We start from the raw sequence: 26,924 nt of genomic DNA on the forward strand, positions 1-26,924 counted from the left end.
TTGAACTATCTTTGGAATCTCATCCACTGGTCTATCTGGTCTATTTATATATGTATATTCTATCTGCAGTCTCACTGAGCTTTGCTAATTTATGTTGCAGTAACAAAAGCCCCAAAATCTTAGCAGCTACACATACAAAGGTCTATTTTCATTGACATTTCCTTTCATGGCAGGTTAACTGTGACTCTATTCTATACAAGCTATTTTATTTGTTAGACAGTGAAAGCTGTGATACTTAGAGAATTGTTGAATGTGGTTCATTCATTCATTTAACAACTATTTATTGAATATCTGTTTCATACCAGGCAAGGTCAGGCACTGAGAATACAGTAGTAAATAAGAAACAAGATCTCTAATTTCCACAAGCTTATTTTGAAAATGAGATTAAACACAAAATAATCATAACAATATTATATTCATAAATAATAAATATTTTAAATTAGAAAAATATAAAATTATTAAAACTAAAATGGCCAGGAGTGATGGCTCACACCTGTAATACCAACACTTTGGGATGCCAAGGTGGGAGGATCATTTGAGCCCAGGAGTTTGAAAACAGTCTGGGCACCATAGGAAGACCCTGTATACAAAAAATAAAAACTGAGCCTGGCATGGTGGTGCATGCCTGCAGCTACTAAGAAGGCTGAGGTAGGAGGACTGCTAGAGCCTGAGAGGTCAAAACGGCAATGAGCCATGATCATACCACTGCACCACTGCACTCCAGCATGGGCGACAGAGCGAAACCTTGTCTCAAGAAAGCAAAGAGAAGAAGATATGTTCAAACTATATGCAGGAGAAAAAAGAAGGAAGAAAGAAGAAAAGAGGAAGAGGAAGAGGAAGAGGAAGAAGAAGAAGAAGAAGAAGAAGAAGAAGAAGAAGAAGAAGAAGAAGAAGAAGAAGAAGAAGAAGAAGAAAGAAGAAGGAGGAGAAGGAGGAGAAGAAGAAAAGAAGAAGAAGACGACGACGACGAAGAAGAAGAAGAAGAGGAGGAAGAAGAAGAAAGAGGGGAGAAAGAAGAAGAAGAAGAAGAAAAAGAAACAATTTCATTGATGTAGTCCTGAAACTATTATGTAGAATACTATTGTCTATATTACATCACGTCAGTCCTTTAATGGCTTAACAATTAGATATGATCCATAAAATTTTCCTGGTAATTAGGTATACTTAAGAACAATTAAGTATAGAGTTACTGCCTTGACAGGAAGATGGTAAAATTTTTTTAAAGACAAATAAATAAATAAAATAATAAAACCTGTAGCTCTGGGAGTCTCAAATAACATCTAATTGAAGTCAGTGAACATCTAGCAATCATTCTGAACACATAATTCTCTTAATACATGTTGCCTAAACTCCCAACAGATCTGACTTACCAACACCTGTATGTAGCCAAAAATTGACAATCATTTATAAATTATCACCTATGACTCCATCTTCTCTACCCACTTAAAAACATTTTACATCTTTATTTATGATTTTTTGTACAGATGGGATCTCACTATGTTGCTCAGGTTGGTCCAGAAACAGACCCACACTGATTTCATAAATCAGATGATCATACAGCCATCTGATTTATGAAAAAAAGTGCCACACAGTCCAGAAGGACAAGGATGTCCCGGTCAATATATGGTGCTACATTAAACAGTCACATCCATGTATTTTTAGTAGAGATGGCTATTTTTTAGTAGAGTAAAAAGTGAATCATGGCTGGGTGGGGTGGCTCACACCTGTAATCCCAGCACTGTGGGAGGCTGAAGTGGGCAGACTACTTGAGCCCAAGAGTTTGAGACTAACCTGGGAAAATGTTCAATGCCCATCTCTACAAAAAAAAAAAAAAAAAAAAAAATTAGCCAGGCATGGTAGCACATGCCTGTGGTCTCAGGCACTCAAGAGGCTAAGGTGGGAGGATCGCTTGATCCAGGAGGTGAAAGTTGCAGTGAGCTGAGATTATGCCACCACACTCTAGCCTGGGAAATAGAGTGAAAGTCTGTCTGGAAAAAAAAAAAAAAAAAAAGCATAAACTAAAATAAAATTGCTATGAGGTTAACACAGAAAAAAATGTGTTCATATTCTTAGGTTAGGCATTGATTAACAGGACACAAAAAGCAGTCACCATAAAGGAAAAGATTGATCAAGTATAATTTCATTAAAATTAAGAAACTCAGGCTGGGTACACTGGCTCATGCCTGTAATCCCTACACTTTGGGAGGCCAAGGCAGGTGTATCACTTGATCCCAGGAATTCCAGACCAGCCTATGTAACATGTTAAAACCCCATCTCTACTAAAAATACAAAAAGAGCTGAGCATAATGATGCTCCCCTGCAGATCCCAGCTACTTGGGGGCTCAGGCAGGAGGATCACCAGAGCCTTGGGAGGTCGAGATTGCAATGAGCTGTAATTGTGCCATTGCACTCCAGCCTAGACAACAGAGTGATATCCTGTCTAAAAATGAAAAAAAAAAAATAAATCTCCATTCATTTAAAAACACCATTAAAAGAGTGAAAAGGCAAGCTACAGTTTGAAAAAAGAGAAATGCAATACGTATATATCCTAGACAGGACACATAACCAGAATAAAGTGTTACAAATCAACAGAAAAACAAGCATATCCTGAAAACAGGATACAGAGATTTAACAGGCACTTCACAAAAGAGGACGTATAAATGGCAGTAAAAAAACTCAACCTCAATACCAGGAAAAGGCAAAATGAAACCACACTGATACATTACTGCACCTCTACTCCAATGGCAAAATAACTTTGAACTGACAAGCATCAGCAAGGATGTGGGATAAGCAGAATATTCCCTGATAAGTTTTACAACCACTTTGGGAAAATGTTCAACAATATCTGATACCTCTAAAACCAACAATGTGACTCTTACATATATACCCCAATCTAGCAATGTTCTATTTCTTCATCTGTGGTGAATTTTACTTAGTATAAATTTATTACCTGTACTTTTTTTTTTTTTTTAGGTTCTCCCTCTGCCATCCAGGCCTGAGTGCACTGGCAAGATCACTGCTCACTGTAATCTCAGCCTCACAGGCTCTGATAGATCCTCCCATCTCAGCCTCTCAGGTAGCTAGGGACACACCACCACAGACAGCTAATTTTTGTATTTTCAGTAGAGATGGGGTTTTGCCATGTTGCCCAGGCTGGTCTGGAACTCCTGGGCTCCAGTGGTCTGCCCACCTTGGCCTTCCAAAGCGCTGGGATTACACGTGTGATCCACTGCCCCCCGACCACCGGCACATTTCAAATTGTCAACTTCTTCCACAGACTTCTGTAACTTTTCAAAGACTTCTTTGACACAAAGTTCTCAGAAATCTTAAAGCTAGCATTTTAGAATAGAAAACCGAGCTGCTGGTTCACAGGTGAAATTTTACCAATAAAATTTAACAACAAAAGAAAGCTACTAACGCGTATCAGCTCAGAACAAAGCTTTGAAACGACCAGCAGATCACTTTAACGTCCTCGAGCACTGGGAGTCATTCCTTCGGGTGAACAACACTGTACCCCAAAGAAATGATAGCACTTCAAGAAAAGACTTCCTGTGGAAAGCAGCTTTACCAGCAAAAAAAAAAAAAAAAGAAAAAAAAAAGAAAAGCGAGGACACCACTCCAAAAGTCTTGCTGAGCTCCGGTGAAAGGACGCCCGGTGAGATCATCTGAGAAGCCCCAAAGACCCGCTCCCGCCAGCGGGATTCTTCCCGGCGCCCCGAGAGGAGGGCTGCGGCGGCCGCGGGGAGAGGAACCCGGCGCAGGGACTCCAGCCCGGCGGCCGCCCCGGCCTGCTCGCCCAGCAAACGCTGCGGAGGCCCCCGCGCGCGTCAACCCAGCTGCGCGCCGGGGTCCCGAACTCCCCGCCCGCGGCCTGGCGCGGCGCCCTCACCTCACAAACGCTGGTGGACTTCCCGGCAAACCTCCACTTCCCACAGGCATGGCGGCCGCCACGCCCCGCGCCTCCGCCCTCCGCAGCCCGCCCGCCTGTCCTGCGTTTCCAGAAGCGCCGCACTCACTGAGCGGCTCCCAGCGGCGGCGCCACCCTCCCCTCCCCAGCCCTCCCCTCCCCTCCCCAGCCCTCCCCTCCCCTCCCCTCCCCTCCCCTCCCTTCCCCTCCCCTCCCCTCCCCAGCCCTCCCCTCCCCTCCCCAGCCCTCCCCTCCCCTTCTTTCCCCTCCCCTCCCCAGCCCTCCCCTCCACAGCCCTCCCCTCCCCAGCCTTCCCCTCCCCTCCCCAGCCCTCCCCTCCCCTCCCCAGCTCTCCCCTCCCCTCCCCAGCCCTCCCCTCCCCAGCCCGCCCCAGCCCTCCCGAGCCCTCCCCTCCCCTGCCCTGCCCTTCCCCTCCCCCGCCCCCATCCCCCGCCCCCACCCCGTCCCTCCCCACCCCCGCCCCCACTCCGCCCCGCCCCGCCCCGCCCTTCCCCGCCCCTCCCCTCCGGCACCGCCGCTGTCTCAGCCACCGCCCACCGCCCCCCTGCGGCCGCTTGGTCCTCCGCCCCGGCCCCGCCTCCGAGAGCCCCAGGCGCAGGCGCAGCGGGGCCTTAAAGGGGCCGCCACCTCCAAGGCACAGCCAGGTTAGGGCAGAGTGGGCAGCAGCTGGAGCCGAGTCCCAGGAACAGCTGCGCTCCCAGAACGGGAGAGATCCACTCGAAGGTTTTGGGTTCCAACAGAGCAGAAGATGAAGAACAGAGGAATTAAAACTGAGAATCCCTCCTCAGAGGGTGCCTGGGCCGTGTTCCTTGGCAGTTCGGGGGTATTTGCAGTATTGATCTGAAATGCTGCAGCTCCACGGGACGGGACGTGCTTTCGGATGCCGTCCTTGTCTTCTGCCTTAGACGCGCCCTCGGGGGCAGCCTCGGTTTCCGGTCCCCGTCCATTGGCCACCTGCCCTGTCATTGCTTTGAGGGAAGAGAAAACAATTGTCAACATTGAAACTTGCCAGGGTGTCTAAGAACCTGTCTGTAGATGAGCTGCCTAAAGATCACCGGGGAAGACTTTTTTAATGCAGATTTTCTGTTCCAAGAATTTATAATTCTCTAAATCTACGTTAAGGCCCGGAAAGAATCAAGAAAGCCTAAGGAATCTGCACATATTAAGAGTTTTTCCAAGTTTCCCAGAGAGAAGGAGCGGGCGCGTGGGGAGCAGAGGCCGTGACAGGCAGCGGAGGCACCAGGAGCCGCCGAGTGACCTCGCCGCCCCTCCGGTCCCCTCCCCACCCACAGGCCCATGACCCGTGCCTGTGGCCTCTGCGCACCCAGACTCCGTGCATCCAGACTCCAGCTCCCCAGACTCCGTGCCCTGCAGCACCCACCAGTTCTCCTCCGTGGCAACCTCACCGAGTGGCACCTCCTGCCCACTGCCCTGGCCACAGCTCCTGCGCCCACGGCAGCAACCCAGGTGACCGTGATAGTGGTGGAGGACGCTGGTGAGTGGAAGAGAGGGCAGCCCGGCCACCGGGCCTACTTTCTTGCCTTGCTGATTGTCTATTTTTATAAGATTGTCTACTTTTCTAAGAACTTTGTAAACAAAGAAACTTTTTAAAAAGGATGACTCTAATTTATATTTAATCTAAAGAAGAAGGACGTCAGGCAACTTGGGGGTTTGGGTTTTGGCTTCGTTTCTAAGTCTTCTCTTCGTTGACTTTGGGGCTCAGGTGCCCCAGATGCTTCGGGCTCCCGAGGACCTTCTGGGCCCTCACATTCATGAGGCAGCCACCTGGCGAGTCTGACAGGGCTGTCAGCGAGGCGCTGCTCCCACCTTTCTCCACGTTGGCGTCTGGCCGGGCGGGAAGGGAGAGGACACTGTGTTAAGCAGGTGCTCCAAATAACCCGATTAGCTGGCAGGAGGAGCTCTCCCACATGAAGGACTTCCCCCAATGCTTCCTGGCCACGCCAGGACCTAGTGGTGGCGACCGTGGCCACAGACCTGCCGGAGCCACTGCAGCTTGTGGCGGTAGCAACCTGGCCCCCCTGCCCCGGAGAGAGACCGAGGAGCTCGGCGGCCTCCTGGACCTGGGCCTTGTCCTCTCCGATCCGCTGTCCATCAGCAGTCGGTGCCCCCCTGCCCCGGAGAGAGACCGAGGAGCTCAGCGGCCTCCTGGACCTGGGCCTTGTCCTCTCCAATTCGCTGTCCATCAGCAGTCGGTGGCCGCCACTGTACCCTTGTCCGCATCCGCGTCTTCCTCGTCGTTCCCGTCGAGCAGTGGCCCTGCCAGCGCACCCTCCACCTGCAGCTTCAGCTGTCCGATGCCGGCGGGGCGACCCAGGCGTGGGGACCCCACGGGCGGAGGCCTCCTCTGTGGCAGAAAGTCAGCTCCCCCTCCGACGGCTTTCTTCGACCTGGAGGACATCCACAACATGAGCCCCTCTGGCGGCTCTGCGGCGGACCTGCTGCAGCCGCAGTTGGAGCCGGGGTCCACTCCACCGCTGCAGCTGCAGCTGCCAGCTGTTGGGGTGACTGGCAAGTTCGTGCTGAAGGTGTCACTGAGCGCCCCCGGGCAGCGAGTACACAGCCAGTTGTCATCAGCGGCAGCGAAGACCGCCCTGACAGTAGCCACCTGGTGGTGGTGGTGGCGGCCCCCACAACGGCGGCCCGCAGCGCCCGTACCCCAAGATCAAGCAGGAGGAGCCTCCTCGTGCACCCACTCAGGCGCTGGACCCCTCCCAGCCATGGCCACGGCGGGCTGCACACGACGTCCCCCTGGGGCGGCAGCCCCCGACCCCTGGGACCTGAGGAACTGCTGAGCAGCAGGGACTGTCACCCTGCCCTGCCACTTCCCCGGCTTCCGTCCCCACCCAGGGCCCGATTACCCATCCTTCCTGCCTGACCAGACTCAGCCGCAAGTCCGCCGCTCCATGACCAAGAGCTCAAGCCGCCAGGTTCCTGCCTGCCGAGGAGCCCAGGCCAAACAGGGGAAGACGATCGTGTCCCAGAAAAGCACGGCCACCCACACAAAGAGTTCCCATCCCAAGGCACACCTGCGAGCCCACACAGGTGAGAAACCTTACCACGGTGACTGCCAGGGCTGTGGATGGAAATTCGTCTGCTCAGATGAACTGACCAGGCACTACGGTAAACACACTGGGCAACGCCCGTTCCGGTGCCAGAAATGCCACCGAGCATTTTCCAGGTCAGACCACCTCGCCTTGCACATGAAGAGGCATTTTAAATCCCAGACAGTGGATATGACCCACACTGCCAAGGGAGAATTCAGGTTTTTGTTTGTTTCTTTACCTTTTCACCTGGTCTTCCCGATGAGGGGTGGAGCCCAGCCAGAAAGCACTACATTCATGGTCAGGTTCCCAGCTGAGTCAACTTGTGAGTGGATAATCAGGAAAAACGAGGAATCCAAAAGACAAAGATCAAAGAATCGATGGCGTCTGTGACTGGATCTTCTATCATTCCAATTCTAAATCCAACTTGAATATTCCTGGACTTACAAAATGCAAGGGGGTGATTACCCCCTTTCTCTAAGCAAAGTGTAAAAAGGAATCAAGCCCCTTCTTCTGGGCCAAGAGAATTTTGAGCGTTAGCTGTCTCTTGGTCACTGGCAACAAAGAACTGCTGATTCTATCTCAGAGTGTGGCACTTTCCTTACAACTTGGTTGGTTACAACATTAGCAGTGTTAAAACAGACTAACGCCTGCACACATAGGTCTAAGTTAAATGAAAATTGACGGAAGAAGCAATGTCCCGTGAACAGTAAGCCTAAGGGGGTTGAAAGCATTATATTGCTACCGGTTATATTACTACCAGTAAAGAAGAGATTTTCAAATGAAATGTATTACCAGAGATTAAAAAAAGAGAGAGAGAGACATTTCACAATAACAAAAGCATCAATCCAACAAAAAGACATGCAATCAGAAATCTGCCCAATAGCTTAACTTCAGAGTTCACAAAGAAATGGATAAAATTACAGAGAGAAATGGAGAATTCTATGAGCATGATTAGATATGTTAAAACTTTAGCAATAAATTTAAAAACTATAGAAAATTCCAACAAAGAACTAGAAAAACAAAAACATTAACCACACAGACTTTATGTATATAAATACATATGAACATCAGTGAAAAAATATATATTGTCTCAAGTGTGAATTATACATTTACCAAGAGAAACTATATCTCAGGCCATCAAACAATACATTTGAAAATATCGAAACCATACAAGACGTATTTTCAGACCATATGAAAACGCATTAGAACTTGGTAGCAATAAGGTGATCCTGTGGACTGAATGTTTTGGTCATTCCCTAAGTTCATATATTGAAACCTAATCCCTAATGTGATGGTGTTTGGAGGTGGCGCCTTTAAGAGGTGATTAAGTCATGAGGGCAGATCCCTTATTAATTAGGTTACTGTTCTTATAAAAGGGACTTCATTCAGGTCCTTTGCCCCTTCCACCATGTAAGAACACTGAGAAAAGACACCATTTGTGAATCTGGAAACACCTGAATCACACACTCATTCCGCTATTGTCTTGACCTTGGACTTCCCAGGCTCTGGAATTGTGAGAAATAGATTTCTTTTGTTTCTAATCCACACAGACTATAGTATTCTGTTACAACAGCCGAAATGGACTAAGATACATGATTGTAAAAATACCAAGTATTTAGAAATTAAACATCAAAGCTCTAAATGACAATTTTGTCAAAGTAGAAATCACAAGAGAAATTAGGAAATCCTCTAAACTGAAGGATATTAAAGTAAAATAAATCAGAATCTATGGTGTGCAGCTGAAATAATAGAGAAAAAATGACATTTTTAAGTACCTCTATTAGAAAAGAAGAAGATGTCAAATTAGTAACTTAGCTTCTGCCATAAAAAATGAAAAGGAACATGCAGAGGAAGGAAATGATAATGAAACTGAAGTCAATTACTTAGAAAGATAAATAAAATTAACAAATCCTAAACTTGCTTGTACGGGAAAATAATCAGTAAATTTTATAAAACCCTAACTAGATTGATCAAGACAAAAAGATACAAATTAACAATAACAGGAATAAAAGAACATCAGACCACTGTGACCTTCAGGTCAAGAAAAGGAATATTAATAATTTTATGCCAATAAGCTTGACATCCAAATGAACAATTTCCTTGAGAGAGAAAATTCATGAAAACTGATCTAAGAAGAAATAGAAAATGTGACCAGCCATATATAAATTGTAGAAATTGAATTTGTAATTGAAATCCTTCCCATAGAGAATACAGAAGGTCCAGAAGGCTTTGCTGATGAATTATATGAAACACACAGTTGAAAATAGCATCAATTTTACACACACCTTTTTAGAAATTAAAGGAGGCAACTCTTTTCAACTGGATTTATGAGGCCAACATTACTCAGATTAAAAAAAGAAAATGCAGACAACAAAATTAGAAGAAAAAAGAACCAAGAACAATGATTTCTCTCGAACAAAGACCAAAAATTCAGTGCAAGAAGTTAATAAATTCAAATACAAATTTAAAAAAAATATGTCACTCCAGATTGGTTTATGGGGAAGTGTTTGATTCAAATAAACTGCAAATTAAATAACACAACTCAATTAATACAATAAAAAACAGGCCGGGTGCAGAGGCTCACTCCTGTAATCCCAGCATTTTGGGAGGCCAAGGTGGGTGGGTCACTTGAGGTCAGGAGTTCCAGACCAGCCTGGCCAACATGGCGAAATCCTCTCTCTACTAAAAATACAAAATTAGTCGGGCATGGTGGTGGAAGCCTGCAATCCCATGTACTCAGGAGGTTGAGGCAGGAGATCTTTTGAACCCAGGAGGCAGAGGTTGCAGTGAGCCAACATCACGTCATTGCATTCTACCTGGGCAACCAGAGCAAAGCTCTGTCTCAAAATAAAAATTAGCAAAGTAATACCATGTTCAGGCATCAATTTTTTAATAGTGTGTATAATTTCTACACTAAAGTCTACAAGCACTACCGACAGAAAGTAAAGAAGATCAAAATTAACAGAGAAATTGCGTATTCAAGAAGTGGAATATCCAGTGTTATTACTTCTCCAAGACTGAGCTATTAAATTAAGTGCATTTTCAATTAAGACACCAGTGAGCTTTAAAGGAAATGTTAAAAGAAATTGGCAAGCTGAAGCTACCATTTCTATGAAAATATAAAAAGTTCGAATAGCTGAAATAATTTTAAAAAGAAGGAATTTGGAGGATGCATATTGAGTAATTTCAAGATTTACTATAAACCTCTAGTAATAAAAAGCAGTGCGACATTGTTATAAAATAGGCTTAAATCAATGGAATAGAATAAAAAGCCCATGAATAGACCCACACAGACGCGGCCGATCCCAACCGTGACATGGGGTAGGGGCGCCCTCTTGTGTTCAGACGCCTTTCCTGCTGCCGGGAGCCCAGGGAGACCCAGGGGAGGTCTCGGCTGAGCAGGTGAGGATGGAGCTAAGGGCCACCGTTCTTAGCCCTGTGGCCACAGGGGGGCGTCGCCGCGCAGCTGTCAGATTCTTCTTTTAAAAAATTATCCATGTTTCTGATTATATATAGTATATAATAAGATAACAAATGCAGGAACCATGGGAAAGTCACGTATAAAACCTTAATAGGAAGTAAAATACAGATTACAACACACTACCATTTGATTTTTATGCAAATGCTTTATTATTCCAATATTTTTACTCACTTGCTAAATAAAGCACACAAGTCAATATGCTCAATAATTCTGTGAGTTTAAATCTTTAAAAAATGCAATGTTAGTGAAAAACCAAAACTGCTTAGTAAGGTATGTATGGCCTTGTTTATTACCTATCATAGACGTCAAGGTGCTCATAGTCAATAGCTATTTAAACTTTATACAATATTATTTTTGGCCCGATATTGATATGTTAAATGAATGTATCAGAGAATCTTATATTTATGGCATCAGGTTATATTATGTTTATGGCATCAGGCTATACAGATCTATTCAAAACCATTTTTGTCAAAGTTTAAACACTGGAACAAAAGTCAAATTGTTTCCAAGTGAGACGCAAAATGACTCTTGCTAATAGTACAGATTTTGTTCCATGGGTAATAATAAAATTTATTTTTATTTTAGATTCAGGGAGCACATGGCAGGCTTGTTAGCTGGGTACACTGCACTGCTGAGGTGTGGGGCACAGATGATCCATTGCCCAGGTAGTGAGCAGAGCACCCGGTAGGCAGTTTTCAGCTCTCACTCCCACCCTCCCTTCCCAGTGTCTATTGTTCACTTGTGTCCTTGGGTATTACTGTGTTCAAGTTTTTTTTTTTCTTTACATGAAACCATTGAAAGCAAAAGAATGTCATGCTTATAGGTTACTTTGTACATTTATCATTCTATTAATACATGTCTTAAGTAATTAAGTAGCATATTAAGGCCATAAACCAAGTCATTATCTCATACCAAAGGACTATTGTTATTCAATCATCTAGCAAATACATTTTAATGGGTTACGTTACAGGGTTGAGGTCAGCCTACAGATACAAAATAGGTTAATTAAATTTTTTTATATCAGCTTTTAATTTTTTCATTGGAACAGGATTTGTGCGTGGGAATGCTAATGTAGCAGGCTTCAACAAATTTACAGTTTATCAAAATAAAGTTCTTAAAGAATACGATAGCATATACTTTAACTCTTATAGTACAAACCCTCATATTAATTGATGGTCACAGAAAAATACTGTAACAATGTAAAGTTTTAAAATACATCAATGATGCAAGTTTCAAACAAAACGTAGCAACCAAAATACTTAATTGTCCTTTCACCAAGCTTTTACAAACACAATCAGTCTTCACTGTCTGAGCAAATCCATTTTAGTTTCTTCATTGTGCCTTTTAACATGACATTTGTCAGGTTGTTGAATTTATACTGCAACAGTACTTTAGATGTTACCCTCTCGAAATTTCCTCACTCCAGAGCTCAAATTCTTGTCTTCTTCCCAAAGCCACATCTGTCTTTTTCTAGCTCAGTGCTTTTCAGGAGTCACCAGCTGACCCTTTGAAACAGGTATCGTACTTTCACTGGCTCTTCTGCTTTCTTTTTTCTTTCTTGCACTTTGAAGAGTTCCTACTCTTCTTTCTTTCTTATTAAGGTCTTGTTGTTGGGTTCCATGTTTCAACTTAGATAAGCAAAGATTCTTGTGAGACCTTTTTCTTGTATCCAAATTAGCTTCGGTTTCCATTTCAGCATCATTACCATTGGGTTTCTCTTGAGAAGTTATTGTTCTTGCTCTTTTACTTTCTATGCTTTTGCGGCTGCCTTCATTAGAAAAGTGGATGATTTTTCACTTAGCACATAATTCACATAACTCTTCATTTACTCCATGGAATGAAATGTATCTTTCTGAGAGATTATCATAAGCAATTTCCTTTTTAAAGACATATAAGAATTTGGATCACCGAATTTTTTTTTTTTTTTTTTTTTTTTGAGACGGAGTTTCGCTCTTGTTACCCAGGCTGGAGTGCAATGGCGCGATCTCGGCTCACCGCAACCTCCGCCTCCTGGGTTCAGGCAATTCTCCTGCCTCAGCCTCCTGAGTAGCTGGGATTACAGGCACGTGCCACCATGCCCAGCTAATTTTTTTTTTTTTTTTTTTTTTTTTTTTTTTTTTTTTTTTTTGTATTTTTAGTAGAGACGGGGTTTCACCATGTTGACCAGGATGGTCTCGATCTCTTGACCTCGTGATCCACCCGCCTCGGCCTCCCAAAGTGCTAGGATTACAGGCGTGAGCCACCGCGCCCAGCCCACCAAATATTCTTTCAAAGGCTTCTGCTTCTTTAAAGTTGCCATTTTCCATACAAACAGCGATAGCCTGAATTTCGATTAAATTCTCTATTTCTTCGTGAAGTTTGTCCTGTTCCTTTTCCACTGAACCCCAGATCATCAGGGCTGTTCCAAGGGTGTCATTCGTTCATCATTTTCAAACTGTGCATCCAGGTTTTTTGCTGCTGCAATTCGTATCAAAAACTGACCTATGTGTGCAGTTCTCAATGGATAAGCGGTTGGACTGGGTGGTCCGTGAAGAACAGCCTCGGTGCTGCCGTGGGCGAGAGTCCTCGGAGCGGCTGAGAAAACAGAGCATCCAGCCGGCAGCCACGGCCTTGGCCTCGGCCACAAAGCCGGGTCCTTCCCCTGGGCGCCCCCAGCCGCGCCTGGCACCCAGCGGCTCCTCTCCGTGTCGCCCCATTTCTGCCCGGCAGCTCCCCCATCCGCACGGCCGCGGGCCGCGCTCGGATTCTGCGGAGCAGCGGAGGGAGGAGCGGGGGTGAGTCAGGCAGAGACCCGGAGCCGCGCTGGGCATCGGAGGGGTGAAGCGGCCTCTGGCAGCCGGGGACCCCACCCGCGGGAGGGGCGGGAAGCTCTGGAGCCGCCCCTGAGGTTTCTGTCTCCTCATCCCCTCTCCAGCCCTCCGGGCCCACCCTCCAGAAACCCGGAAAGAAGAAACGTTTTCTTCTGCTCCTTCTTCCTTTTCAGCGCTCCTGCTTCCTGTGACAGCAGTGACACGTGCGCAACTTCTTCCCGGGAAGTGCGCCCGAGGCGAGATCACGCGCTCATTTCTGGCAGAGGAACTGGGGTGTGGGGAGGGCGGAGAACATGGTGAAAAGTCCCTCTCGTGGGCAAGGCCCTCTCCGGTGACCGCCCAGTTTACCCAGGTGCGGCTGTGCGGTGGGGCCAGACCGAGGCCCGCCCAGGCATCACGGTTTATCCAGCACCCCAGGTGTCCATACCTCAGAGCCTCTGCACAGCCACTCCCCTGCCTGAAACTCATCTCCAGGGCTCCCTTCCCCGCCCCCCGCCCCACGTTCTCCTCATGCCCACCGGAGCCTGTCTCTGCACTGCCCACTTGGCATCTCCCACCCCCCTCACCCCACCCTGCTTTGTTTTTGTTCGCAACCCTTTTACTAACATTTAAGAATTCTTTACATATTTGTTTTGAGAGACAGGGTTGTGCTGTTACCCAGGCCGGAATGCAGTGGTGCAATCTTGGCTAACCATAGCCTCAAACTCCTGGGCTCAAGTGATCCTCCCACCTCAGCCTCCCAAGTAGCTGGGACTACAGGTGTGTGCCATCACACTCGGCTAGTTTTGTATTTACTTTTGGTACAAACGGAGTCTTGATATGTTTCCCAAACTGTTCTCAAACTTCTGGCCTCAAGTGGTCCTCCTGCTTCAGCCTCCCAAAGTGCTGGGATTACATACATTTGTGCCCAGCTATGATTGTATTTATTTTAATTGCTTATACTCTTTCTGTCCTCTAGCATACATGCTTTATGAGGACAAGGACAGTGATTTTGATTGTTCACAGCTGCCTCGAACAGTGACTGTTACTTTAAATATACTTGTTGAGTGAATAAATGAATGAATGAATGCACACATAGACTCATACACCATTGCCCACAGACAAAAAGATGTTGTCACACATATTGACACACATGCTTACTCAGACACTCTCGACACAATGACACATCCACACACAACTGACATTCTCATGCACATGCTCTTGAATGCTTTGAAAGGCCTGATCTATTTTTTTTTCTTCTTTCTCTCACTTTTTTTTTTTTTGAAACATGGTCTTGCTGTGTCACTGAGGCTAAATTGCAGTGGTATGATCACAGTTCACTGTAACCTTGAACTCCCAGGCTGAAGCAATCCCCCTACTCAGCTTCCCAAGTAGCCAGAACCACAGGCACCTGCCACCAGGCTCATTAATTTTTTAGTGTGTTGTAGAGATGGGGTCTCGCCATGTTGCCCAGGCTGCTTTCAAATACCTGGCCTAAAGTGGTCCTCCCAGCTCAGCCTCTAAAAGCTCTGGGATTGGATATGAGTCACCTCAGCTAGTCTTGAAGTTTAATTTTCATTCAACATGACGTTGTGAACATTTCTCATGTGATTATGTAGTATTAGCTTTAATTTTTTTCTCCAAGTTATTTAAAAAATTTCAGAGTCCAAAAGTTGGAAAGAATACAATTGTCACCATAGATCTAATTATTTCCTTTGTGTATGTAATAAATTATATGTCCACGATTTTTGCTGAAATATTAGGCAATCACTTGCCAACAGCATGACCTTCATTTCTAAATACTTTGGTGGTCATCTCTTAAAAAATAACATGTTTCCGATAACAATATTATTATTACACTGAAGAGAGTTACTACAATTCCCTAATATTACAGAATTTCAAAGTGATGTGAAATTGCCTTAACCGTTTCCCGCATGTCTTTCTTGTGGAGGTGAGCAGTGCTTGGGAGCTCCAGCCCTCTCCGAGTTTCTGTTCTCCCTGCAACTTCTCTCTCCAGCCCCTTGAGACCAACATTCAGGGAAACTGAAAAGTAGGAAAATTTTCTTCTACTCTCCATTGCTCAGTTGTTTTTTTTTTTTTTTTTTTTTTTTTTTAGGGTCCCATTTACTTAGTTTTCTTTTATTTGGGAAAAACACCTCCACGTCCACATAATATTCCAAGGTGCGGAGATATATATTGGCATTATGAAATCTGAGCACAGCTCCCCTGGGCCTTGGTCCCCTCAGCAGGGCAGAAGAGGGCTCCTGTGCTGGGATCCACGGGGGACCCAGAAGTGGCACCCCCTGAAGAAGGCATCAGGGTAGACCTGAGACCTAGAATGAGCTCACTTCCTTTCCTTGGGGTCAAGAATCAATCCTCTAAGAAGCCCGCTGTGTCAGGAACTCCAAACTGTCATCAGGTGGTCAAGAAAGGTCCACACAGCACGGAGACCCAACCACTCCACCATCCTCACTTCCATGGACAGAGCCCAGGTGAGAGCCACCCCTTCTCCTCCTCCCCTGTCTCCCACAGCCTCAGCACCATCGTCTTCCTCAAGCCCACCACGACTGAGCTTATCATGCCCTCTCCCTGTTTGTGTCAGTCACGCTGGGTCCCCCACATACTCTGCACTTGAATCCACGAGGCTCTGCACACTCCTCTTCTGTCCACATCATCCTCCCTCCCCAACTCCACAAATCTTCCCACTGCACCCCCTGGAATTCTCAGTCCATGATCAGCAAAACCTCCACATTCTCTCTCAGGATGTCCCTGCACCTCGCAGCTCCAGCAGAAGCCTGGGTTTCCTGGAGGACACAGAACCTTGTGTCCTCCTTGAAAATTTGAAGTTTAAAACTATGGACTGCTTCACGAACTTGCATGTCACCCTTGTGTAGGGACCATGTCCTTGTGTGTTCCTTGAAAATTCTGGAAATTAGACATTGTCAGATGGATAGATTGCAAAACCTTTCTCTCACTTTGTAGCTTGTCTGTTCACTCCGATAATAGTTTCTTTTGCTGTGCAGGAGCACTTTTATTTAATTAGATCTCATTTGCTAATTTTGGCTTTTGTTGCAATTGCTTTTGACATTTCCTTCATGAAATTGTTGACTTTTCCTATGTCCTGAATGCTATTGCCTAGATTTTCTTCTAGAGTTTTTATAGTTTTGTGTTTTACAATTATGTCTTTAATCCATCATAGTTAATTTTTGTCTAAGGTGTAAGGAAGGGGTCCAGTTTCAGTTTTTTGCATATGGCTAGCCAGTTCTCCCAGCACCATTTATTAAATAAGAAATCTTTTCCCGGTTGCTTGTTTTGGTAAGTTGGTCAAAGATCACATAGTTGTAGATGTGTGGTCTTATTTCTGAGTTCTCTGTTCTGCTCCATTTGTCCATGTGTCTGTTTTTGTGCCAGCACCCTGCTGTTTTGGTTACTGGCCTTGTAGCACAATGTGAAGTCAAGTAGCTTGATGCCTCCAGCTTTGTTCTCTTTGCTTAGGATCATCTTGGCTATACAAGCTCTCTTTTTAGTTCCGTATGAATTTTAAAGTAGTTTCTTCCAATCCTGTGAGAGATGTCAGTTTCATGAAAACAGCATTGAATCTATAAATTACTTTGGGCAGTGTGGCCATTTTCACGATATTGATTCTTCCTATCCATGAGCATGGAGTGTTTTTCCATCTGTTCGTGTCCTCTCGCATTTCCTCGAGCAGCGATTTGTCATTCTCCTTGAAGAGGTCCTTCAATTCCCTTGTTAGCTGTATTCCCAGGCATCTTATTCTGTCTGTCTGTCTGTTTGTTTTGACATGGCGTTTTGCTCTTGTTCCGCAAGCTGGAGTGCAATGGCACCATCTCAGCTCACTGCAACCTCCCAGGTTCAATCGATTAACCTGCCTCAGCCTCCTGAGTACCCAGGATTACAGGTGCATGCCACCATGCCCAGCTAATTTTTGCATTTTTAGGAGAAACTGGATTTCACCAAGTTAGCCAAGCTGGTCTCAAATGAGATCTCAGGTGATCTGCCGGCTTCAGCATCCCAAAGTGCTGGAATTACCGGCATGAGCCACCACACCCGGCCCTCTTATTCTGTTTGTAGCAATTGTGAATAGGAGTTTATTTATTATTTGACTCACTGCTTTTGTATTGTTGTTGTGTATAAATGTTTGTGACTTTTGCACATTGATTTTTGTATCCTGAGACTTTACTGAAGTTGCTTATCAGCTTAAGAAGCCTTTCTGCTGAGACAATCAGGATTTCTAGATACAAAATCATGTCATTTGCAAAGACAATTTGACTTCCTCTCTTTTTATCTGAATATCCTTCCTTTCTCTGACCTGATTGCTCCTGCCAGAACTTCCAACACTATGTTGAAGAGGAGCAGTGAGAGAGGCCATCCTTGTCTTATGCTGATGTTAAAGGGAAATGCTTCCAGCTTTCGCCCATTCAGTATGATATCGGTTGTGGGTTTGTCATAGGTGGCTACTATTATTTTGCGGTATGTTCCTTCAATACCTAGTTTGTTGAGAGTTTAAAAATATGGACTGCTTCACGAACTTTCATGTCACCCTTGTGTAGGGACCATGCTGATCTTCTGTGTATCATTCCAGTTTTATTCTGCATGCTGCCAACGTGAGAAATGATCACAAGCTCTTAAAAGTGGAGATAACTGAAGAAATGTAGGTGAGAGGGAGTGTTGGATTTCATCTGCATCTGGTGAAATGGGACCGTCTCTGTCTTTTATTCTTTAATGAAGTAGTAAAATGCATTGCAGATAAGTTAAAGTATTCTTGTATTCCTTGAATACATAACCTGGGCAGGATTTTTAAATTGTTTATAGCTCATTGGTGGACACCGTCTACTGCTGTTTTTCTCAGTATCTTTATGTCTAACTGCTTAGAAGTGCCTATCCTATCATACTTTTCTCTTATCTATTCTCTAGCTGGCTTTAGAATCAGTGTTATTGGTGCCTAAACAATAATGAGTTTTCTAGCTCTCTCTATGTTTCCTTATTCTCTTGGATATTATGTATAAGTTCAGTAAACTTCATTGAAGATTTGGTCAAACTTATTTTCAAAACAGCCTGGATATGCCTGAAGGGAAAAAAAGTTTTAAAACCATTTTAACTTCTTTACTGATAGTAAGTTCTTCCCGTTGGTATAATCTTGTTCATCATTTCAAAATTATTTAAACCTCTACTATATCATTAGTGGCATATTTATCTGTCATAATGCCATTTTATTCAGAATTACCATTTCCTGTTTTGTCTCCATCCAAAGTAACAGCTGCTTTTGGCAGGCTGGGCCCTCAACGGTGGCAGCTGCCAGGTCAGCCTTGTCACCAAGGTGGTGATGCGATTGCTGTGCCCATGCAGTGTCCATCCCAGCCACCACGGCCACTTTGTGCAGGGACTCCATGAGCAAGCCCTGTGTGGCTGAGTGGCATCACCCGTCAAGCCATCTCACCGACCTGATCACAGGGAGCCCCATCCCCAAAAGACCCTCTAGTAAGCATCCACACACAACCACTATCTTCACACATTCTGTGTGTAGTAAGAGGTCTATGAGTACCTCTCTCCTCTAAATACCAATTTTTTAACTCCATTTTCCCCAAGTTCATGACTTGCCAGCCAAGCCCAGAGCCACTGCCGATGACTCATTCATTCATGCACTCCTGGGGCATCACTTCACATCCTTCACCTCCCATAGGCTTCTCTGTATTTTGATTCCTGGTTCCTAGCTCGACATCCATTCCCAAAGCTTTTGTGGTGTCAGCTCCCAAGCCGACTGCTCTTGTCGTCAATTATCCTCTTTATATGTACTTATTTCCTGGAAAAATTACACTGATTTTTTCAATGCAGCATTTACAAGGATATGCAGTAGGAGCAATTCTTCTTATCGTAGATAGAATTGCTTCAAAACACCAGAAATGTATATTTGAGTGAAGGACAACATGCATGGAGAAAAGAGAACAATCCTCAAGCGGGCAGTGGATTTTCACAAAGTGAACCCTCCGGCAAACAACACCCACATCCAAGCACAGCAATCACAGCCCCAGGGAAACACTTTTGGGTCCTACTCAGCCATAAACCACCCTCCCCCCCCCCCAGAGGAGCCACTCTTGATTTCTAACACAAATTTGTTCTTCAGGTTCTGGCTGAATGGCATTACACAGTCACCATCACGCCCCTGGGGCTCATCATCTCTGTCTGTGGTCATAGGCTAGTCATTCTCAAGGCTGTCAAATGCTGCACTTTATAAATAGCTTACACTTCCTGTCCCTTCACTGTTGATAGACGATTGTGTTATATCCAGATTTTACAAATCGTGCTGCTGTGAATACTTTCATATATTTTAGCACACACATACATGCATTTCTATTGGTTTATAACCAAGAGTGCAATTGCTGGGTCATAAGGGAGTCGATGCTTGGCTTAGTCTCTCAATGAACAAGTTTCTAGTCATAAACAAACAGTAGAGGAGGGTAAATCTCTTACTTTAGAAATTATTCAGATAATAAATGAGGAAGGAATGAGATACTGAGACTATACAAACTGTTTTGCAACCCATAAGGAATTAACAGATTTAGCCATTGAACAGCAATGGCAATTAACAACACAATAAAGAAAAAAAAAGCTAATGTTACGTTCTTCCTCTTGATGGAAGAATGCAGTAGAGTACCAGCAGACAAGAGCAAGTGAAAAGGAAATCAAGCCTGAACTAAGCTAACCTCCATAGCCAGTCACCGACTTCGAGGCAATACAAACCATAGAAATACATATCCAACTACACCTTGGGGAGCAGTCAGCAAAACGCACACTGTGGGAAACTCTACCACAGAAAACGTATTTTGAGAAAGAATCTACAGAATAAAGGAGAACAAAAGCATAGTTCTAAAGGCAAAACTAAATTATAATTTGGGATTATAAAAATATAAAATACAACAAGAAAGGATGACCCTAAAAGTCAGGATGTGTTTTCATTTGGGGGAGGAAAGAGTTTATTGCTGAGCTGGGGCAAATGATGGAGCTTTTGGTTTGCCCTGCAAACATCTATCCCTGGTGGCTAATGGGCATTTACTTGTTATTAAAGTACACAAATTTTAGACAGTTTTTTTTCCCCTCTGGAGTCCTACATTTTATGACACAAAGCCTACTGAAAAAAATAATTCAGAGAGTATAGTTACTGTTTGGAACAAAGCCTCTTCCTCATCCTGCTCTCTGGACACTGAGCACCCAGAACAACCAGCAGCCCAGGGACCCCCAGCCAGGGTGACCTCACTTCTAAGTGTGCATGCAGTGCACGTCACCAGAGGCCATGCACAGGGCTACTCCTTGACTCCTGGAAAAACCTGCGAGGACAGGGCTGAGGGGAAGCCTTCCCCGCGGTCTGCAGGCTCTTGGCTATCAGTGTAGATAAAATGGGTCCTCACCTCTCCGCAGGTGCCTTTATGGCCAGAGCCTCCTCTCTGCATGGGGTGGAAGCCCGGGCTCTTCTCCTGAACACGGTGACATGGATCACCCCAAAGGTGGAGATGACACCATTCCTCCCCCAGCAACCTCACGCTTCTTTTGCTTTACAGGAAAGTTGACACAGGCTGGTGTCCACTGAAGAAGTCCCAGGTGCCTAGGAAGGAGAGGGCTGTGCATGATCTGCAAAAGGAAGTGCGTGGACCACCAGGTGGTGCTGCTGCGCTGCTCCTGCTCCCAGGAGGTGGACGCCCAGGATGGGCTTTCAGGTGGGGAGGGGGATGTCATTGCTCAACCTCCAGGTTCCAAGTAGAAACCTCCCTGCCCAACCCATCTTGTTCTCCCTGAATCCTCAGCGCTAATGAGGACTGTCTCCTTCTCACCTCTCTGGACTGGGCTTTCTATCACTGGAAAGTGGATGTGATTTCTAGTTTCAGCATGTCCTGGCTTATTGTGCTGCCAGGAAAATAAAATCAAAATACATGTTGCATAAATAATAAATTACACTATTGCAGTGACAGAACGCAGAGTGGTGGCTGAGTGAGGGGAAGGGGTGAGGGTGGGAGGCAAGGACTAAATAGAAAGGGTATGAAAGAAGTTTTTAGGGAAAGGAACTGTTCTCTACAGTGCCACAGTTCAGGGGTGACTGGGCGGTGTGAATTGAGGGGAGAGGAGGGTCTGAGGGGTGACAGGGCAGAGAGAAGGGCTGGGGAAGCAGGGCCTGAGGAAAAGGAGCAGGGGAAGGACACTAAAGCAGAGGAGGAGCCTAGCAGGGGGTTCTTTGCATTCAGTGTTTCTCTACTGGGTAGTGCGGCAGGTTCACCACTGTAAATAATTACTGATATTCACCAAACAGCACAACTAAAACTGGTGAATTTTGTTACATGTAAATGCCCTAATAAGAAAAAAAAAAAAGAGGGAGGAAGAAGGCAAAAATAAAGATCATCAAAACCATAAAATTCATTTACTTGGGGGCTTGCACTACATATTATTTTAAAGGAAATTTGACAGGCTGAAGGGAAATGATACTAGATGTTGACCCAGATACAGAGAAAGGAAGAATTAAAAACAGAAACGAGGCACATATACGTATCACATACACACTCACTCAATTTCCTGAGGACATATGGCTGCTTGTCTAAAACAGAAAGTATTACACTGTATCACTGAGTTTATAATGCATATTGATATAATACATACAAGAACAATAGCGTAATGGTAGGTTCAATAAAACTACGCTGTTACCAATGTCCTTTATTTCCTTGGACGTAGTTTAATATGACCTGAACTTCACTGTGAAAAGTCAAGGAATAGGGTTTTCACTCTTACAACAATAAAAAATTAGTGGAAAGAAATGTAGTTAAAAGCCATCAGGATAATTAAAACCATCAACTAAAAAATGTTTACTTGACAAATATGAAAGTAGCAAAGGAGGAAACGAAACAAAAATATTTGAGACAAATTGGAAACAAACAGCAAAATGGCAGACCGAAATCCAACCGTGGTAAGCGAAGAAATGACACGACCTGAGTCACATTAGCAGGACTGGCGAGCACCGTGGGGAGAAGAGACACGGGCAGGAAGTGAGGGACGGTGTTAGTGCCACAATTCAGGAGTGACAGGGTGGCAGGGACTACGGGAGAGGAGGATGTGAGGGATGAGAGGGGCAGAGAGAAGGACCGGAGAAGCAGGAGGGGAGGAGAGGGAGAGGAAAGAATTCTAAAGCGGTGCAAGAGCCCGGCCGGGGTTCTCTGCATTCGGTATTGAACACATCTTGTGGGAATGCCTAAAAACTAATGGCCTCCCCATGATTAAAAAAAAAAAAGTTACAACGATACCAAGTGTCCAAATAAAATATGCACACTGCTTAGATGTGCCTCGTTCACGAAAGCAGGCAGCGCTGGAGCATCGGGGAAGAGCAGTGGGACTGCCCGGAGCACTCGCAATGCTCAGGTGGTGACTACAGGCTCCTGCCATGTACGGGAACGCACCCTGCTTCTTTATATTCAGGAGATGTTCTGGACGCACAAGGGGAATGCCAGCTAGGGAATGAAGATTGTTTTACATGCAACAACCCAGAGTCACAGATCCAGTCCGGGAAAGTAAAACTTAGAAGCTTTGAGAGTTTAATTGCAATGCTGTTTTCACACAGGTCTTTTATTGATTGGAATCTTAATCATTCAGGGATTACCAATATTGTGCTACCTGCTGTGTTAATAAACTAAAAGGAAACTCGTCTCCATGTGAATCTCTATCCGGTGACTTCAGACAAAACTTCACCAGGTTTGAAGAGAAAACCCCTCTTTACACCTTCACTCCCAGGGCGAGCTCACTCTCCTGCATCAGGTCATCCTGGTGAGTTTCTTTGTACAGGAGTCGAAGGGGAGAGCCACGGGGTGGGAGGCCCCCGTCCGGACGGGGATTCCAGGACGAGAAGGGAAGGGGCAGGGGCTGCGCGCAGCCTGGGGGTCGCTCCCTGGTTTCCACACACAGATGCCTGGCCAGGCCCCAGGCACGCAGTGTGACCAAGAGGCTCCAAAGTCCTCGCGGGGTGGGTGGGGCGGGCGCGGGGCTGCCCTGGGCGGGGGGCCAGGGTCTCAGGCCGTCCGGTCGGTGACTGGCTGCCGCGTGGGGCCCGAGGGGGCCTCCTCCGCGGGTGTGACCCACAAGCCTAGGACGCCGAGGACTTCACTGCCCCGAACGAGGACCCGCGCTCCTGGACCTCAGATCACCCAGCGCGAGTGGGAGGTGGGCCGTTCGGCGAAGAGGGCGAGACCCTACCTCGAGACTGAGCGCCTGGAGCGCCGCCACAGATAACTGGAGAACGGGAGGAGACGCGGCGGCGAGGGGTCCCAGGGGCCCTGGGGAGCCTTCCCCACTTCCTATAGCTCTCCCGGGACGGTCTCCCCGAGGACGGGAGGAAAATAGGATCACAGAGAACATCGCCCTACCTCGCATGGAGCACGGCATGAGTTTTCCTGAGAGTCCTTTGAGGGCTCCCTCTGCTCTCTAGGACAATTAAGGGATGGCGTCTCTCAGGAAATGGAGGGGAAGAGTGTCCCTGGAATACTGATCAGGGGCTCCCCTTGAACCCTGCATCCATCTTGAGCTTTGTGACTTTTTTCCTCAGGCCTTGTTCTCTGCCTCACACTCAGTGTGTTTGAAGGTCTGATTTCAGCTTTTGTGAGTCCCTCACCTCCACTCAGATCAGGACCAGAAGTCGCTGTTCCTCCCTCAGAGACTAGAACTTTCCAAGGAATAAGAGATTATCCCAGGGTCCTGCGTCCAGGCTGGTGTCTGGATTCTGTGCTTTCTTCCACACCCCAGGTGTCCATTCTCAGGACGATCACAAGGACGCTGCTGGGGTGTCCCATGAGAGATGTGAAGTGCCTGACCTGGCAGCGGGATGGGCAGGACCAAACTCAGGGCACAGCTTGTGGAGATCGGGCCAGCAGGGGATGGAACCTTCCAGAAGTGGGCGGCTGTGGTAGTGCCTTCTGGAAAAAAGCAGATACACATGCCATGTGCAGCATGAGGGGCTGCCAGAGCCCCTCACCCTGAGGTGGGGTGAGGAGGGGGATGAGGGTCACATCTCTTCTCAGAGAAAGCAGAAGCCCTTCTGGAGCCTTCCAGCAGGGTCAGGGCGGAGGCCTAGGGTCAGGGAGCCTCACCTTTCCCTCCTTCCCCAGGGCCATCTCCCCAGCCCACCATCCCCATTGTGGGCATCGGCGCTGGCCTAGCTGTCCCAGGAACTCTGGTCCCTGGAGCTGTGGTTGCTGCTTTGATGTGGAGGAGGAGGAACTTAGGTAGGGAAGGGGTGAGGGGTGGGGTCTGGGTTTTCTTGTCCCCTGGCAGTTTCAAGCCCCAGGTAGAAGTGGTCCCTGCCTGGTTGCTGGGAAGCACCATCCACACATGGGCCGACCCTTCTGGGGCCCTGTGTGCCAGCACTTGGTCTTCTGTGAAGCACATGTGACAATGAAGGACACATTCATCACCTTGGTGATTGTGGTGTTGGGGTCCTGATTTCAGCATTCATGAGTCAGGGCAAGGTCCCTGCTAAGGACAGACCTTAGGAGGGTGGGTGGTGCAGGACACACACCTGCTTTCCTCATGTTTTCTGATCCTGCCCTAGGTTCTGAGTCATAATTCTGGAAACTTCTCTGGGGTCCAAGACTAGGAGGCTCCTCTAAGATCTCACGGCCCAGCCTCCTCTCTATACCCTCACAGGACACGTTCTTCCCACAAGTGGAAAAAGAGGGCATGAATCTCAGGTTGTATATAAGTGGGGGGGCAGGCATGTGGAGGAGCCCACCCACACCACAAGTCCTCCTGTCCCACGGGTCCTGCAGCCTCTGGCCAGGTCCTGTGCTTCTTCTACTCCAGGCACCAGCAGTGCCCAGGACTCTGACATGTCTCTCATGACTGCTAAAGGTGAGACTCTGGGGGTCTCAAGTGGGTGGGGGCGGGGCAGAGGGGAAAGGACTGGGTAAGGGAGATTCTTTGATTGGGCCGTTTCGAGTGTGTGGCTGTTCAGAGTGTCATCACTTACCATGACTGACTTGAATTGCTTCATTGTTTTCTGTAGCCTGAGACAGCTGCCTTGTGTGGGACGGAGATACAGGATTTCTTCACACACCCCCTTTGTGACTTCAAGAGCCTCTGGCATCTCTTTCTGCAAAGGCATCTGAATGTGTCTGTGTCACTGTTAGCATGATGTCAGGAGGTGGAGAGACAGCCCAGCCCGTGCCCACTGTGACCCCTGTCCCCATGCTGACCTGTGTCCCTCCCCAGTCGTCTTTCCTGTGCTAGACTCAGGGCTGGGCATTTCCATCTCTGTCTCTGTGTGTTTGCTGTGCTGAGTTTGTTGCAGGTGGGAGTGGAGAGGGCTGTGGGGAGCCGAGTGTGGATGGGGCCTGGGCCCAGCTGCGGTTCAGTCCATCATGGGCTTCATGTGGTCAGTCTTCAGCTGGGTTAGCTTCACGGCTCCACTGTCCTTGTCCCTTCAGTGGAAACTTGTCCAGTTGGAGCTGTGATCACAGAGGGTCAGACATCACCCAGGGTCTCCCCTGCACACAGGAGTCTCTGCACTTTCTGAGACAAATGTTCAGACCATTTCAGCTCCTGCCCTTCTTCCGGGGCTCCTCTTCTGCTCTGCTCTCCTGCCCTCTGCCTGCGCTGGTTCCAGTATTCTTGCTGCTGGCTCCAATACCCAACTCATGACTCTAATCAGAGTCTAATTTTGATGTAGATTTGTTTGTGAAATTGGACCCATCCTCAAGGACTGTTCTTCCCTGAAGAGAGAAGGCTGATGGTGAGCTGCAGTGTTGGAGGGAGGGTTGGTGTGGGAGGAGACATGGGGGAGGGGGACATACAAACAGCCCTGCTGAGAAAAGCACAGGTGGCCTCGATGTCCGTGTGAGGGGACCTTGTGCTGTAGTTGCCACAAAACAGCATTTGGCCTGAGGTTATGTTAATAAAGCTATTGCCTTTAGAACAGGGAGGTCCCCTGCAGTGATCACTCATTCAACTGTCCTTGGTTGTGGGTCAGACACAGGACAGAATGGTTCTGCATCTGGTGAACATAATTGAAGTCAAATGAGAAAAATCTCTTACCTTGTGGAGCATGTGTTCCAGTGGGAAGAGGCAGATGATGGATACACTGTAGCCAGAGCAAAGAAAGAAAGTGCTAGAAGGTGGTGAGTGCTGTGAGGCAGGTGAGCCAGGGTGTGGGGAGTGGGGACAGGGAAGGCGGCTGTTGTGCTGGGTGGACAGCGTGTGCCACATTGCAAAGGTGACCTTTTAGGAAAGAGTTGGCCACAAGGATGTCTGGGGACGTCCTTTCCCAACAGGGGAACCTCCAGTTCAAATGCACTAGTGCAAGAGGGTGTCTGTGTTCCCAGAAGAGGAAGGAACCCAGGAGGGCCGGACAGAGAGAAACTGAGGTGAGGGCAGAGGGACAGCCAGAGCAGGTGGGCCTGCAGGGAGTGGGGAGGCATCTAACATTTTCTCTGAGTCAGCTGGGGTGGTAGAGGACAGTTTTGAGCAGAAGAGGGACATGGTACAACTTCTCCTTTAAAAGATCTCTGACTGCTATGCTAAGAACAAAACTAAGAGGTGAGGAACAAGGGAGGCAGAAGGGAAAACAGCAGGAAGTGAGCGCAGTATTCCAGGCTGGAGATGTCATTACCTTGACTGGGGTG

General features: G+C 46.8%; 1 long non-coding RNA gene, 1 other non-coding gene and 2 pseudogenes across 12 annotated transcripts in view; 1 reads left to right on the forward strand and 3 right to left on the reverse strand.

Moving 5' to 3' along the window:
* The window catches only part of LOC120363112 (uncharacterized), a 42,277-nt gene extending 38,233 nt beyond the window's left edge, over positions 1-4,044 (reverse strand). For 9 of the 11 annotated variants that reach the window (XR_012515170.1, XR_012515177.1, XR_012515169.1 and 6 more), the window contains exon 1: positions 3,890-4,044. This is a non-coding gene — a long non-coding RNA (uncharacterized LOC120363112). Of the gene's footprint in view, positions 1-3,418; positions 3,559-3,889 lie in introns of those variants that run through there. The other 2 variants (XR_012515173.1, XR_012515172.1) reach the window with 2 other exon arrangements.
* Positions 4,045-5,544: 1,500 nt separating this feature from the next.
* LOC120363111 (Krueppel-like factor 4 pseudogene) lies at positions 5,545-7,383 on the forward strand (annotated as a pseudogene).
* Positions 7,384-11,423: 4,040 nt separating this feature from the next.
* On the reverse strand, positions 11,424-13,377 carry LOC141582187 (telomeric repeat-binding factor 1 pseudogene; annotated as a pseudogene).
* Positions 13,378-17,789: 4,412 nt separating this feature from the next.
* On the reverse strand, positions 17,790-17,896 carry LOC141582354 (U6 spliceosomal RNA). The gene has a single exon (XR_012515220.1). It is a non-coding gene; the product is annotated as a U6 spliceosomal RNA (small nuclear RNA).
* Between the last annotated feature and the right edge of the window lie 9,028 nt (positions 17,897-26,924).

The sequence above is a fragment of the Saimiri boliviensis genome, chromosome 19, assembly GCF_048565385.1.
Source record: "Saimiri boliviensis isolate mSaiBol1 chromosome 19, mSaiBol1.pri, whole genome shotgun sequence".
In the NCBI taxonomy this organism is placed as follows: Eukaryota; Metazoa; Chordata; class Mammalia; order Primates; family Cebidae; genus Saimiri; species Saimiri boliviensis.